Here is a 15,895-nt window from a genome sequence, read left to right as displayed (position 1 = left end):
AATCTACTTTTTCATGATATTCTAATTTTATGACCAGCACCTGTATATTTGCTGGGATCAGTGGGAATAAAGTAGTTTTAATATGTTTTTAAGTTGGAAAACCCACCTGAAAACTTAATCAGTGCAGTCGGTTCATCCAGATTACCATCCTGCCTTCAAATATTATTTCTGTCGGAGCTGCTCAGACCACCATATACCGGGTGTGCTGTCAGTAGGAATCCTGTTCAACAGCAGCCTCTGGCCCTGTCGCCTCTTCGCGGTTTGCCGCGGCGGCTGGAAAGCGGTTTTCATGTAGGAAATCCAAACTGCACGCAACAACATAATAAAAGCTAACATGTTGTGCCGGCAGGTTTCAGCATTTTTAGTTAATTTAGGCGTTAATAAACTGTTTCAGAGGAGTGATCATAGTGATCTGCATCAGAAGCGATGTGTCTATCTCCCTGCCAGCTCCCAAATCAGCTTCTCTGATAGGTTGATGTGGGGCGTCATGCAGCAAAAGTTCAATTTTTCCATCTCGAGCAGCAGCTGCGTTTGCGGTGCATCATGAGACAGATGCTTAAATGCTCCCGAAGCGCTGCTTCTGCTGCTCAAAACGTGCTGGGGGACATTTTGCTGCATCTTGACGCCTGTCAACCATCGACTTTGCATGTAAACGAGCTGCTCCTGCTGCCCCTGCTTCTTTTGGTGTGAACACAGCATGAGTGGATAGGTTCTGGCACCTATTTACTTTTTGCCACCCCTCAGCATACATTGGTTATTGTCTGGCCACCCTTATAAAAATTTTCTGGCTGCGCCTCTGCCCAGATAGGTTGGTAAATTAGTGAAGATATCAGAATTTTCCAGATGGTTCCACCACAGGCAACAAGTCAATTTCCCCAAAGCTCTGAAAAGGAAACAGATGAAAGAGTTTGATTTTACTGTAGGTAAAAAATAAAAAAGCCCTGCATCTCATCGGACTGGAACTGAGAAACTCCGGCCAAGCCCGTGTCACGTGACTGAGGCAGAGAGGAGCCGGAGCGCAGCCGGAGCGCCGCAGATGCTCCGCGCTCACGCGCCTGCTAACATCAGCAGCCGTTCACCGCCCAGTTTCTTTTTCACTCCACCTTTTTACTCCCTCCCGGTGAGTACATTTTCCCCTGACCTTTTTATTAAGCACATTTTTACCTCCCTTTTTGTCCATCTCTTTCCTTTTCTCGGTGTTCCGCCAACACCGGGGTTAAGACTAAATAAAAAAATAAATGAAAATGTTTTCTGGCTCCCTGCATGCAGTCATTGAGATCTTGGATGCTGAGAAATAAACCCTACCAGCTAGCACTTGCTCTTGATATTTTTGCCACTCTTATCTATTCTGCCTCTTCTTATTTTTCTTTTTTTTTTTAGACACAGCTTCCTTAAACATGTTGATATAATTTCAACATTTGGCTTATTTTCTATCTTTTTTTCTCCTCTCTCTCGCCTTTATCATTGTGGCTTATTTTGGTGCGATTTTATCAGATTTTCAAGTGTTTCTCTGGAGGCTGTATCAAAAATGACTCTTTTGATTTTCACGTTTGAGGATTTTGCTTTTCTATTAGGTGAGGATTTGAACTTTTGCCGGAGTTTGTTTTGCTATTTTCTCTGTGCTTCTGTTTGCTTTTTGACTGGGCTGGATTTGCACTCAACAGCCAAGAGGTTTCAGATCTTCTCAATCAAGCGCAACAAAAATGAATCAGACTTTGTTTAGCTTGCCACAGCTACAGCTTCTTTATTCTATGCTGCGGGTTTTCTTGATAACTTGTTAAATTGTGATTTTCTTTGCATTCTATATCTTGCAATATTAAAATGACAGAGCAATAAATATCTGTACTATTGCTGTTCTGGTTAACAATAAAACAAAATCACGCAGTTAAACGTGATGCTATGAAATTCTCATAAAACCTTTTGTTAAAACATTTCAGTTTTACTGTAACCTACAGTAGTGCTTACATCATTTTTTTTAAAAGTGTGGTTCTTTCTTTTGTTGTCCCACCATCTACAATTATGAATACATTTCAAGAGTTTACCGGGCTGCATATTTAGCCTTTTTCACTTTTCTTCTCTTCATAAAGTTGCAAAATAACACCAGCTTAAATTAGTTGGTTAATTAGTCAGATTTTCCAGCCAGCCTGCAGCCTGCTGCTTTATAGATATGGCTTTGCCACCTGTAGAATGAACAGTGTTAGGTTTGTTAAGAGTGATGGTACTGTTGTTTCCAGAGGTGTCAAGTAACGAAGTACAAGTACTTTGTTACTGTACTTAGGTACACTATCTATACTTTACTCCAGTACTTATTTTTCATCCTACTTCTGACTTCTACTCATTACATTTTCACACAAGTATCTGTACTTTCTATTCCTTAGATTTTTAAAACAAACATTACTCGTTACTCTTGGCTTCGGTTTTATGTTTATAGATATTTATTTCCCGTCATGTGCGCCATCCAATGCAGATCATGTCTCCATCCACATCTACTGAAAACTAGTGTGATTGGATGAGTCAGAAGGAGACCAACAAGACCTCCCTCATCCTTGGCCCTATCTTAAAGAATATTTTGAAATAGTCGAAAAATTGAGCTTTCAAATCATATAATGGCATCTGGCTGTTTTTTTATTCTATTTTTTTTTTAAGGTTACTTTATACTTTTATACTTTAAGTAGTTTTTGGAGCACATACTTTTTAACTTTTACTTAAGTAAAGAGGTCAGGTTTATACTTTTACCAGCGTGTTTTTATACTGCAGTATCTATACTTCTACTTAAGGAACAAATGTGTGTATTTTTGACACCACTGGTTGTTTCCAAACAAACCCAACAGGTGATGGGAGTAGATTACATTCTTCACAACATAGAAGATCTGTGGCATCTTCCTGCTTACACTGAATGACTTCAGCTTTCTTCAGGAAGTACATTCTCTTTCTACCCTCTGCCGCCCAAACCTTTAGTGGGGACTGTTGACCTAGTGGGTAGAGCAGTGCGCTCTGAGAAGATTGCAAGTTCCCAGTTCGATTCCCCACAGCCTGCTCTTTGTGTTCCTGAGCAAGACCCTTAACCCCTCACTGCTCCCCGGGCGCCGCACAATGGCAGCCCACTGCTCCCCAAGGGGATGGGTTAATTGGAGAGGGTGAATTTCCCCATTGTGGTACAATAAAGGGATTTACATTACATTACATGCTGCTTGTTTAGCACACTATTTACAATATATATATATTTTTTTTACTTTTCCATTTTGCTGCTGTTATCATCTGCAAACTAAGAATTTACAGTCTCAGATTGTTCTTTAACATTTTAGGAATAGAAGTGATTTATTGATTAAACAATTCAAAGTTGATTGCTTTTATTAATCGGCTGATGAATACTTGAAGCGTCCATCTTTTTAATAACTTAAATTTTCTCTTTTATCGAGAGGATCTTATAATATTAAAGCCTATTTGTTTTACAATATGATGTTCAAAAGAAGTAGTACATCATTATATTTAACAATTTGATGTGCTTGCTGTATTAAACATTGACTGAAAAAATAAAAAGCATTTTTTGTTACACATTATTAAACTTAGATATAATTATAAAGTAAAACAAAAAAAATGAACGTATTAGGTAGTGATGTTATGAGATGAGGAGAGGCTTCGAGGCATTTGTCCAGTGCTGGAGGGGGCGTTTCCACGAGGCTTGCTTCATTTGGGGGAGGAGCCAAAATAGATGATGTCCGTCCCCGTACCTAGGTAATAACTTAAGGAGTGTATGTGTTTACAAACAGGACTGCTTAAAGGGCATTTGGCATCCATTAAACTTAAATTTAATTTAACTTAACTATTGATTTCTTCATTTTTCTACTCCAGCATTTCTCAGCTTCAGGATTACCTCCCTAGCAAAAGCCAGGGAGGCTCAGCTTAAAATTGAAAAGTGCACTCTCTACTGGGTGGTGGCAACAGAAGTTCCTTCTAAGCAGACATGATCAGTAAATTGAACTGAGCTGATATCACTCTAATAAATCATTAACTGACTGATAAAACGTAAGTTAGCTCACTTATTCACAAGCCTATGTAAGAAGTCACCCTGTCCTCCGTTTCCTTGGTAGCACTGGCTTTTAGAGAATCCCTGTCAGTGCTTGAAGCTAGTGGGTTGAACTAATGAGGCTAAAGGCTGATTTATACTTCGAAACTCGGTCGTCTGCGTAGGTGTCGCGGTGAACGCAGAGACGTCCCCGCCCCCTCGGCAGACAGTCTGCTGCCCCTCTCCCAAATTGTAGGTGCCGCAGACAGGAGGCCTCTGATTGGTCAAATCTACATCGGCTCTACTCGGGTATTTCCTGTTTGGTACCTTACCGGCTTGTTTTGTTTTTATGACCGCCATTGCGGAAAATGACTTGTGAAGTTGGACCAGCTAGAAGAGACAGGTGTGCAAGAACGCTGGGACCGTTTTTCCACCTGGATCCCCGCTCTTTTTCACCCTCATTGTCCCTCTGTTGTCGCACAAACATGCCCCCACGTCCTCACTGCCTTGGCCATATGTAGACCCGGAGCTAGTCCGTGATTGTGATGCTTGACGCTTCAAAATTGAGCATAAATCAAAAATGTCGGCGTCATACCTGCGATAAGCTCACTCCGACACACTGCTGCGGGAGTATAACTAGCCCTTAAGGCCCTTTGGGCTCCCTCAACCTCCAGTGTCAAGGGGGTGAAAAATCCTCTGGTATAAAGATCTGTCGTAAATACCAGTGTCCCTCTGCCAACTCTCCATGATGCAGTGATTCTAGGCCAGGCTAAGCTATCTGGTACTGACTCTTGTTTTCACCACAAAGGCCGCCGTAATACCTGCAATAAACTCAGGGTCTCATAGTAAGGACTACTATGGTGGACTTTTTCTTTTTTATTTCTCTGGTGGTGAATATGTTAATATGTTTTTACACGGTGTGCGTCACACTTTAATGATTGCTACTGGGAGACTTTGATGAAAGAAAACTTCTGATACCTGTTGTATCATAAACTCAGAGCTTTACAATGCGCACCTGTTTTCCAAAGCCAAATCTTAAATATTTATTAATCCTAACTATAGTATATTTACCTTAGTGCAGCTTACTAAACTTTTTTGTTGTTGAAGTGGACTATTTTATTGATCAAATATCTGCTTTTAAACTTTGAAGAAATTCAGAGTTTGGACAAAGATGCATATAGACACACCCTGTTTTTAAAGACATATGCAGAAGGAAAAGCTTAACTATTTAAATCCAACTTCATAATCTTAAAAACAAATGTAAATATTATGAAGCAGGAGAGTCAAACTAATGTTATAATCACAAAGTATCAGACTGTGACCCATGTTAGTGCCTTTCTTAATATGAATTGATATAAAAAAAATAAAAATCTGGTGATTAGGACATTCTTATTTTAACATCTGTTGCCACAGTGATCAAGGGGTTTCCATGCTGCTTTGAGTGTAGAGTAATACATGGGTGCCCTCCCCTACCTGTTCCACATTGACCTTCAGCTGGTAGAAAGAAGGGTGCTGTGATTATTTACCCGTCATATTTACTGAAGAAAACATTTAGCTGTTTGGACATACTGCTGTTCATACGCTGTCAACGTGTGGATCTTGGTGCTTCTTGAGCATAAATGAACTAGTAGCTATTTAATTCAAGTTTAAAAAGTTATGATTTCAACACACTTCCTATGGGTTGATTTCCCATTAATATGATTCCAGAGAATGTGCAACGATAACTACCTTTTCTCTAGCTGTATGGAGTATTTAGTAAAGGTGCCCCTCCCCCTCTTGTTGTTGGATACTGTTATGTTGGTTAAAGAAGTCCACAGCAAAGATAATACACATCCTCTAATGTTGCTTTATGAGGAAGACTGTTTTATAACTACAGTTATCAAACTATTGGAAGTTGCTTTGGATACACACAGTTACATCAAGTTTTACAATTTTGTTGTATATCTCCAAATACCAAAGAATAATTAATTACATAAATAAAACAGATTGGAAAAACAAAGACATTTAATATTACCTGTTTCTGTTTCTGTTCTATTTATGTCTTTAAGGTTCCTAATGAAATTCCATACGATTTGAAAAACTCTTTCTAATTTTGAGAACTTTTTATCTAATTTATTGCGAATAGTAAAAAAAGACCCTCTAATTGTTCCATTTTTATTCAAATCCCACCACAAATTTTTACATGGGTTCAGCATACTATGCATATCCCTGACTGCTATCAATTGTGACATTGAAGTATTTAGATTGTGTACAATAGCTGAAGCATTTGAGAACAGGGCAATGAGATATGCAAGGAAAGTTCTGCAACAATTCATTATGCAAATTCTGCTGACAGATTTGATTAATAGCTTGACCTCAACTCGCTTCCTGAACACACCCTTAAAACCTGGAGGCGACTACCCTAAAAAATATACACACCTACACACAATGTGCTAAAATCTGTGGACAGAAAGTCCTTCACTTGACCACAGGGATCGTTTTATGTTTTTTAAATTCTGACAGAGGTTTTCATTCTGGAAGCAGCTTGAGATGAGGCCCTTTTCCATCAGGCACCAGATATACCTGAGCAGGGGACATTCCACAGCTTCTCCCGCCTTCAGACTTTGCAGGTCAGGAGAAACAGGTGGGGGAAGCCAAGCATGAAATATGCTGCTACGCAAACAATACTTATCTCTCGCTGGGGATGAAGTGGGAGGCTGGCTCTGGAATGCACATGCACTGAATCCCTATATGAGCTCAGAACGGTGATGGGGATAAGGAAGGGGGAGAAGTGTATTTGGACGTTGGTAGACCCAGTCAGTAATCTGTCACTGTCCAGTTCAGGCACGTCCTACGGCAGCCACGGGTTGAACGATGACCCTTAGCAGGTGCAGATTCAGACAAAAATCATTTTTGAGCAGCCCCAGAGAGGTCAAGGAATGGATTAGAGGAGCAGCTTCCTCTTGTCTCTTTTATGTCCTCTCCTAGGAGAGATAAGCAAAGAGAAAACAGATGGACTAAGACATGAGCAAAGAGAGATGATGGTATTCTAGTGTAGGTGTTTTACACACATGAGTGAGATCTACATCACAATGAGGCAGGGTTCTCTGCTACTCATTTCATCCTCTGCTGCTGAATGCCTGTATTCAACATTCTCAGGACAGGGACTGCATGTTTTGCTATTGGAAGGTGCTGGTTTAAGCCAGTGCGTGAGGTATATGTTCATCTGATACTTTGTTTGGGTTTGAGACGTGCCATTTGCCTTGCAGTGTTGGTATCTCAGCTCCGTGGCCAGTCGCTTTATATTCCTTTGCTCAAAGAGATGGAGGCTGATTTCAGCACCAGGGACAGCTGCCAGCACTTCATTACGCTGGCAGCTGGAGCTAGCTGATTCCTGCCTGAAAGTCTGGAGTGGTTATAGTCACTAACCTTGCACCCTCTCCGTCGCACATGTCTCCCTCTGAGCTATTCCACCTCCCATTCACAAAAGGTAGAAATGAGGTCTTACTCCAGATAAAAACCATAATGATAATACTCCTCCAGATTGGGTTCAAATAGGGTTTACAGGTGAGAGAATTCATTTTCTTTCAGATACAAATTCTTTTAACTAGCAGGAAGCATCTTCTTAAAGAGTAAATAATGAAGATTCCACAGCGCACACCACCAGTCAATAGAGCTGTTACCAAGTAGGCATAAAAAATTAAGCACACAAAAAAAGAGGTTGTGCAATATTGGGAAATAGTGACGGAGGCTTTCTGTTAAAAAACACTGTGCTGAGAAAATTAGACAATTAATCCTCCTGCAGTGATCCATCTAGAAGAGTAGAAGCTAAAGGGATTTAGAATAAAACGTGAAGACATTTTCAGAAGCAAACTGTTGCCTCTTAAGTTTTTAAATAATATTCCAGATTTGCCCTAACTTAATAAAGAAAAGCTTAGGGGGAGCTCCAGTAACTCAATTAGACTAAATGTATTGCACAGTTTGGAAACCCTTGCTAATTTCATAATTTTTTTCTTACTCTGTCAGCTGTAATAAATCCTGTTTACAGATTACCTTAGACTAGGGTTTCTTAATTCTGTTCCTCAGAGTTCACTGCCCACTGTTTTAGATGTGTCTCTGTCCAAGCACACCTGTTTCAAATGATTGCATTACCTCATAAAATGCTACAAAAGCCTGTTTTCATTCAGGTCAGGTGTTTGGAGAAAGGGAAACACCTGAAACATGTAGGACAGTCGGTCCTGAGGAGCAAGATTAAGAAACCCTGCCTTACAGTCTTGAAGGTTTCATATTACATAGAGAAGAAAGTGCTCTGGTAAGATTTTTTTGCCCTGTAGGGAACTGACACAACGCATCATGCTGAACTTAAATTCCCCAAAAGAAAATATAGCAGTGGCAGCATCATGCCACGCATTCTTATCTTCAGGCATCTTGCAAACTGAGATGGAGGTTTAGGCTTCATTCAACAGTGAACCTAAGCATATAATCAGAGCACAAATTAAATATATAAAATGAATAATCATTTGTTAGCATTTACCAGTCAAAGTATTGGCCTAAATTCTACTGAGAATGTGCAGCAAGACATGGATTTTGTTCACACACACTCTCCATTCTACCTGACTATGCCAGGCTACCATTGAACGAGGGCTAGCTAGGGTGCGGGCGCAGCAAGGATCATTAAAATCAATGTGTACTCTGACATAAACTATGGTGCAGTGTGGGTGCAGTTACCAAGGCCGTGCGGCTCAACAAAGTGATTCTGCAAGAAGGAATTGTGGCCGCATGCTGCCGCTGTCTCCTCATCAAGTTTTCCGGATTCCACATGCTTCCTTGTGAATGTCAGAATAAAATCCACCCACCAACTTACGCTAAACTGACAACCGAAAACATAAAGGCAAAACAGAAACACAAGCAGACAGAGGAGCTATTGGAACATGAAAAAGGATGATATTTGGACGAGTGTTAACTAAAAGCTCCTGGGAAAAGCTTGAACCCAAGGGAACCTCTTCTCTACTGCTATTGCTGGGCCAGTCTGATTCCAGTGTTCAGTGGGAGTGACTTGTAGAACGCCCACAGCGCAGCTGCACAGCAGCCACACTGCATTCAACATGTGTCCGGTGTTAATGTTAAAAGAACACAGTACAATATGCAGTCAGATCTTTCTCCTGGTTCACTTTCATGCACTGTATTTTTGGGGACTTTACTCCGCTACACCTCTCTTTGGAGGAGTTTATAATGATCAGTGAATCTAAAACAGCTTATCTCTTTACTGGCTTGGGGCCAAAAGTTTAAGCATCACACTTTGTTTTTTAATACCAGCTCTCACTTACAACAAGCAACTAGCTTCTGGCTCAGTATGGGAGCAATGAGTGCAAACAGTTCCAAACTTTCATCAAGTTTTAGCAGATATGCTGTAACAAACATGAAATAATGAACGTTACTTGACACCAAATATCCCAAATTATATTTATCACATATGGATATGTTGATATTTTACAAAATGCCTTTTATTTTTTACATCATATCATGTACAGGGTTGAAATAAAAAATGAGACTGAAGATGACAGCTGCTCTGATTGTTGAGTAATATTGTAAAAATAAAATATCTATCTACGTTTTGTCTCATCGAAAACATTTCAGGAATAACCCATTATGACTTTAAATCTAAACATTAGGACTTGGATTGACTTGTGACTTGAAATAATTAATTGAGACTTATCATTGCTGAGTAGTTCCCTACAGTTACACCTCTGACCTATGGTGAAAAGATAGGTCTGTTCTTATGAAGTTTTTTAAAGGTGAATGAATCCATCAAATCTTTTAATTCTGCATTATGTAGACAATAAAACATGTAGATTTTTTACTTGGAGATTTCTAATCTCAAGTTGTTTAAAAGTGTTTTTTTTTCCTGTATGAATGTTGTGTTAAATTTGTATATAGTTAAGTTTTAAACTGTTAAATTGGATTTTCTGCTTGAATGATATAACACTCCTCTTTCTGAGAACTGGGTTCTGTTGTACTGCTATTTAAAGTAGAGCACCCTTAAATAATCAATTCATATATATATATATATATATATATATATATATATATATATATATATATATATATATATATATATATATATATTTTTTTTTTTTAAGCTGATTTTTGGATAAACTTAAATCACTTGTTATTTAAAGGAATACATGTGCTGAGTCTAATTAGGCAACAAATCCACATTTACGTAATAGGTCATATTTGGACATCTTATTTACAAAAGAGTTTGTAATAGTTTGATCTGCAGGTTACAATACAACTGCACAAGTATTCATTGCTGCCTGACCTAACTACAGGTGCTGGTCATAAAATTAGAATATCATGAAAAAGTAGATTGATTTCAGTAATTCCATTTAAAAAGTGAAACTTGTATATTATATTCATACATTACATACAAACTCATATATTTCAGATGTTTATTTTGTTTAATTTTGATGATTACAAATGACAACAAATGAAAATCTCAAATTCATCATATCAGAAAATTAGAATATTACTGAAGACCAATAAAAACAAAGGATTTATAGAAATGTTGGCCAACTGAAAAGTATGAACATGAAAAGTATGAGCATGTACAGCACTCAGTATTTAGTTGGGCCTCCTTTGGCCTGTATTACTGCAGCAATGCGGCGTGGCATGGAGTCGATCAGTCTGTGGCACTGCTCAGGTGTTATGATAGCCCAGGTTGCTCTAATAGTGGCTTTTAGCTCTTCTGAATTGTTGGGTCTGGTGTATTGCATCTTCTTCTTCACAATACCCCATAGATTTTCTATGGGGTTAAGGTCAGGAGAGTTTGCTGGCCAATTAAGAACAGGGATACCATGGTCCTTCAACCAGGTACTGGTAGCTTTGGCACTGTGTGCAGGTGCCAAGTCCTGTTGGAAAATGAAATCTGCATCTCCAAAAAGTTGGTCAGCTGCAGGAAGCATGAAGTGCTCTAAAACTTCCTGGTATGTGGCTGCGTTGACCCTGGACCTCAGAAAACACAATGGACCAACACCAGCAGATGACATGGCACCCCAAACCATCACTGACTGTGGAAACTTTACACTGGACTTCAAGCAACGTGGATGAAGTGCCTCTCTTCTTTTCCTCCAGACTCTGGGACCTTGATTTCCAAAGGAAATGCAAAATTTACTTTCATCAGAGAACATGACTTTGGACCACTCACCAGCAGTCCAGTCCTGTTTCTCTTTAGCCCAGGCAAGACGCTTCTGACGCTGTCTGTGGTTCAAGAGTGGCTTGACACAAGGAATGCGACAGCAGAAACCCATGTCTTTCATACGTCTGTGTGTGGTGGTTCTTGAAGCACTCACTCCAGCTGCAGTCCACTCTTTGTGAATCTCCCCCACATTTTTGAATGGGTTTTGTTCACAATCCTCTCCAGGGTGCGGTTATCTCTCTTGCTTGTACACTTTTTTCGACCACATCTTTTCCTTCCCTTCGCCTCTCTATTAATGTGCTTGGACACTGAGCTCTGTGAACAGCCAGCCTCTTTAGCGATGACCTTTTGTGTCTTGCCCTCCTTGTGCAAGGTGTCGATGGTCGTCTTTTGGACAACTGTCAAGTCAGCAGTCTTCCCCATGATTGTGTAGCCTATAGAACTAGACTGAAAGACCATTTAAAGGCTTTTGCAGGTGGTTTGAGTTAATTAGCTGATTAGAGTGTGGCACCAGGGGCCATTAATTTTGAACCTTTTCACAATATTCTAATTTTCTGATATGATGAATTTGAGATTTTCATTTGTTGTCATTTGTAATCATCAAAATTAAACAAAATAAACATCTGAAATATATGAGTTTGTATGTAATGTATGAATATAATATACAAGTTTCACTTTTTAAATGGAATTACTGAAATCAATCTACTTTTTCATGATATTCTAATTTTATGACCAGCACCTGTATACACATTAATTCAAACTGTATGTTTGGAAGCTTTGGTCAAAAACTAAAACTGCTTTGTTTATCTGTTTAATATTCATTTATGGTCCACTTCTTCTGTGAATGCAATTAGCCTACAGAATAACAATTGTTCTATATTAACTGTCCTATGGGGTTGGTCATAAGTGTCCCTTTGCAACCACTTTGTGGGTAAATGGCCCAGTCTAATCAATGATTAACAGAAAACAGCACAAAGAACCCTGAAACAAACATAGAGCTAAAGTTTTAAGCCATTACAGTTTCTTGTAACTTCTCTTTTTAAAGGCAAACTTATTGGAATCTGAATAACAAGGAAGACAAACCTGTGCTCCCTGGAGAAAAGATTCTGCCGCTGTACTGTAATGACCTATCACAGCCAACAAGGCCTACATCACGAGGAGGAGAAGGTCACCTTCTGGTCCACTGGGAAAAAAAACAACAAAACAAACAAACCAACATGGCCTATTTTGCTCCTATTACTTTTAAATAGAGAGAAGCTCCACTTCTTCACCAAAATGTCAATTAGAACGCATTATAACTTTAAGTATAAATACCAAACTTTTTTAATATAGAAATATGGATAAAAAGGAAAGAAAATTATGCAACTGCTTCTATTTAAAAAGAAAAGTATTCTTGATTCTGTAGCTGAAACAATTAAACATTGTTTATGTGGCCTTCACCAATTAATATTAGTGTTATTGTTTAATATTGTCACAACTTCCTTATAGGACTAGTTGGTAAAATCCCTATTATTCAATACAGCACATGCATTATTATTATTTATTAAGTACATATTTCAAAGATATTATTTTATATGATAATGTCAATGTTTTTGGAAATAGGAGACAATTTCTATCAGCAAAAGGTGTCAAGTGCAAACGTGTTGTAGCCTTCGCTCAGCTTTGTTAACAAGCAGCATACACTAACGGGTGGGGGAGGGGCATCCATAAAGACAAAGAAAATCTCTTGTCCCTGCAGGACTCTTTCTGACATCTCATTACAGAGCTTTATAACTGTACTGACAGTTTGCCAGAAAGTCTTAGCAACTTTAAACTTAAAGCTTTTTAAAACGTTTCTATACCTTGATGCGGTTTACTGGCCCATGTCTTTAAAATACAGCTTTTTACTGCCCACCATAGATCTACCCTCCTACTGAGCTTACAGACATTGCTTTGGCAGAACTTATCTTTCCTTTCTCACAGAAAAATCACTGTCTTCCATGGATAACTTTTTTTATCAGTTTTAACTTGCATATGCTTCTCCTGTACAGATAAATATCCCTTTTCATACTTCGAAAACAACAGAAATATTACAAAGCTGTAACGACGTCCACCTAACTGTCTGTTTTTGCATGAACTACCTATGGACTGTACATTAATGAAAACGACTAAAATATGTTCGCAGCATCATTGATATAAGGTACTTATATTTCCTATGCCGCTCTTTTAAATGCTGCTTTGAGCAGCCACCCATATGTCAAATAAAAGAACCCCCACTGCTACCTAAACCTTCGGACCAGGCAAAGAAGGCAGTTTTAAAAGTAGCAGCCAAGATATGGTAACTATAGATTGGCTACAACAACTTTGGATCATGCACATTGCTGTAAATATGCCTGTGAAACATGCTTGTGGATTTATGAGGGGTGTGTTTTTTTCAGCAATCAGGGGAAAGCTCCTGAGAGGTGATAGTGAGATGGAGGAAGGTAAATACAAGGCAATCCTCAGTGAGAACTGGTTAGAGGCTGCAGAAGAAGTGCGAGGAGATGTTCCACTTCCAGATACACAGCAGCCCTAAGCAAAAAAGTTAGAAGTAGAATACATTGGTTTAGACTGAATATGGCCCAGTCAAAGTCCAAAACATAATTGCACAAAGACTAATACATTTGTTGCCTTTATTGCTGCAGTCAAATTTCAAACTTAAATACTTTTGGAAGGCTGAGTGTGAGGCCTGTTAAACTGAAATTAAGGGTCAGGGTAAAAAGACCCAACATGGCACTTTATACCACAGAAATAGTTCACATATATATACATTTTTTAATTTGAACCTTTTGAGTATTGAAATCATAATACAGTATAATTGTTTATCAAACCACAAACAAAATCCAGAGGAGCACGCTCTCCTTTTTAAAAAGAAAATGAAGCTTCTATCCTTGACATTAGCTCATAAACTGCCAGGAGAAACGAATATGATGAGCTCTACAAGCGGATTATTTATTTCTTTCTAATTGTATTTGAATACCCCAGTGTGTGTGTTTTTTTTAATAAAAGAAGGAAGCCAAAGGATCATCTTGAGCAAAAACCCTCTGCTTTCCCTTGAGGATTCCGCTGTTTCTTCATTGGCTTCATCTCAGTAGGCATTAAAATCAGCATTATTTAGAGTTACATGTCATCGCGTTTAGTCTCTCTGCTGTCAGTGTGCCTCAAAAATCTTTTTTTTTTTTTAAATGCAATTCACTGAAAACACTGTCAGCCTGCAATATTTAACAACAGACTGAGGCCCATTTTCTCATTTAAATTGCAAATTGTTCTTCAAATTAAATTATGATCAGCTCTTAGTCATGTTTTTCTTATTCACACTGCGGAGGCTACACTTTACACAGACCCAGCCATTGTGCATACTTCATACCCATTTGATATATTTTGCATAGATTCACCAGACTCTTCTCCACACATTTACCTGGTTTGATCTCCTCTGACCATTCAAACCCAGCTGCTAATCATTACTGAGACTTCTAAGCCTGGTCTCATATTGAAAACATGTTTTATTATCAGTTAATTAATCACAGCTCCAGTGACCCAGTTATTTAAACATGGTTAGGCAAAGACTATATTTGGCAGGTACACAAAAAGGGAAATTAGGGAAATGAAGAAAGGAGTCCAGGCCATGTGATCTGGGTAAGAACATGTTCATACACCCTTGAGCAAAGTGGGAGTCTCTTTTAAAGAAAGATGTAGACATGTGGGACAATCCTTTATTTAAAGTGAATTTGCTTCAGTGGAAAAGAAATCTAATTTTTAGCTATATACTCTGAGGGCAACAGTGTAGTGCACGGGGATGTATCTAAGACTTTTCTGGAGTCAAACTTCTGGAAACATTATACTGCTTCATAAAAACAACAACATAGGAATCCTTCTGGTATCAAAGTCACCACCTTGGAAAAAAAGAGCTAATGCTGCAAAAAGATTGTAAGCTGACCTCAGGTACGCAATCAAAGCACTCAGATTTGAAAGATAATCGGCTTTTCCATTATTGCCCGATGCAAGATAAAACATCTTGCAGAGATATGAATTCATCCCGCTGCACCTGGTGCAGGTCACGTAGCCTTTTATCTCCCTGCCGTCGTCGCTGGCCGGGGCTATAGGTCGCCACAATCCGATTATGGCACAGCTATAGTTTTAGGCGACTGATCGTCTGCCTTCGGTTATCATGCTTCAGAGAGCCTCCATATTTTTTTTTCCCTCAGCAGGGAGAGGAGAGCAGGGAGAGGAGATAAAGCTGATGGAAATTGGTGTGCATTTTCCCCAAAGAAGCTTTGTGTGTCCATGCCCAAGCAAGACCTTAAAGTTCAAAAAAGTCCCTTTATTAAATATATGAGAAATATGCAAATGATTACAATGCAGTCAAGTGGTAATAAAAAAAGACTGAATGACAGTAATAATTTATAAGACAGCACACTACCTAGCACATCATGTATGCCTGCATATTTAATCTTTCAAATTCTGCTCTGAAGCCCAGTTTTAAGCTCCTTGAAAAATGATTGGCATTGCAAATGTCTTCTTTTTACTCAGAGGTTGCTCTTTCCCTCATTCTGTAACGCCTTTTTTCTTATTCCTTTGTAGTCACAGGTTTTCCTTTGGATGCGTAATTATAATTCAGTTTGCTTCTTCTGTGTTGGTATTGACAATAATATAACTAAAACATTGCATGATAAGGAAATATAATTTATATAATT

The 15,895-nt window shown here is 38.8% G+C and overlaps 1 protein-coding gene across 7 annotated transcripts in view; it reads left to right on the top strand.

The window, feature by feature from the left end:
• Positions 1 to 986: 986 nt before the first annotated feature.
• The window catches only part of LOC119790443 (RNA-binding Raly-like protein), a 107,083-nt gene continuing 92,174 nt past the window's right edge, over positions 987 to 15,895 (top strand). For 4 of the 7 annotated variants that reach the window (XM_038295967.1, XM_038295965.1, XM_038295964.1 and 1 more), the window contains exon 1: positions 988 to 1,120. The gene's annotated coding sequence lies outside the window, so the exon portion shown is untranslated. Of the gene's footprint in view, positions 1,121 to 1,494; positions 1,575 to 15,895 lie in introns of those variants that run through there. The other 3 variants (XM_038295963.1, XM_038295961.1, XM_038295962.1) reach the window with 3 other exon arrangements.

Source organism: Cyprinodon tularosa, unplaced genomic scaffold, assembly GCF_016077235.1.
Source record: "Cyprinodon tularosa strain WSP-4 unplaced genomic scaffold, ASM1607723v1 ctg364, whole genome shotgun sequence".
In the NCBI taxonomy this organism is placed as follows: Eukaryota; Metazoa; Chordata; class Actinopteri; order Cyprinodontiformes; family Cyprinodontidae; genus Cyprinodon; species Cyprinodon tularosa.
Note: the sequence above shows the minus strand (reverse complement) of the source record. Positions and strands in the feature narration are given on the sequence as shown.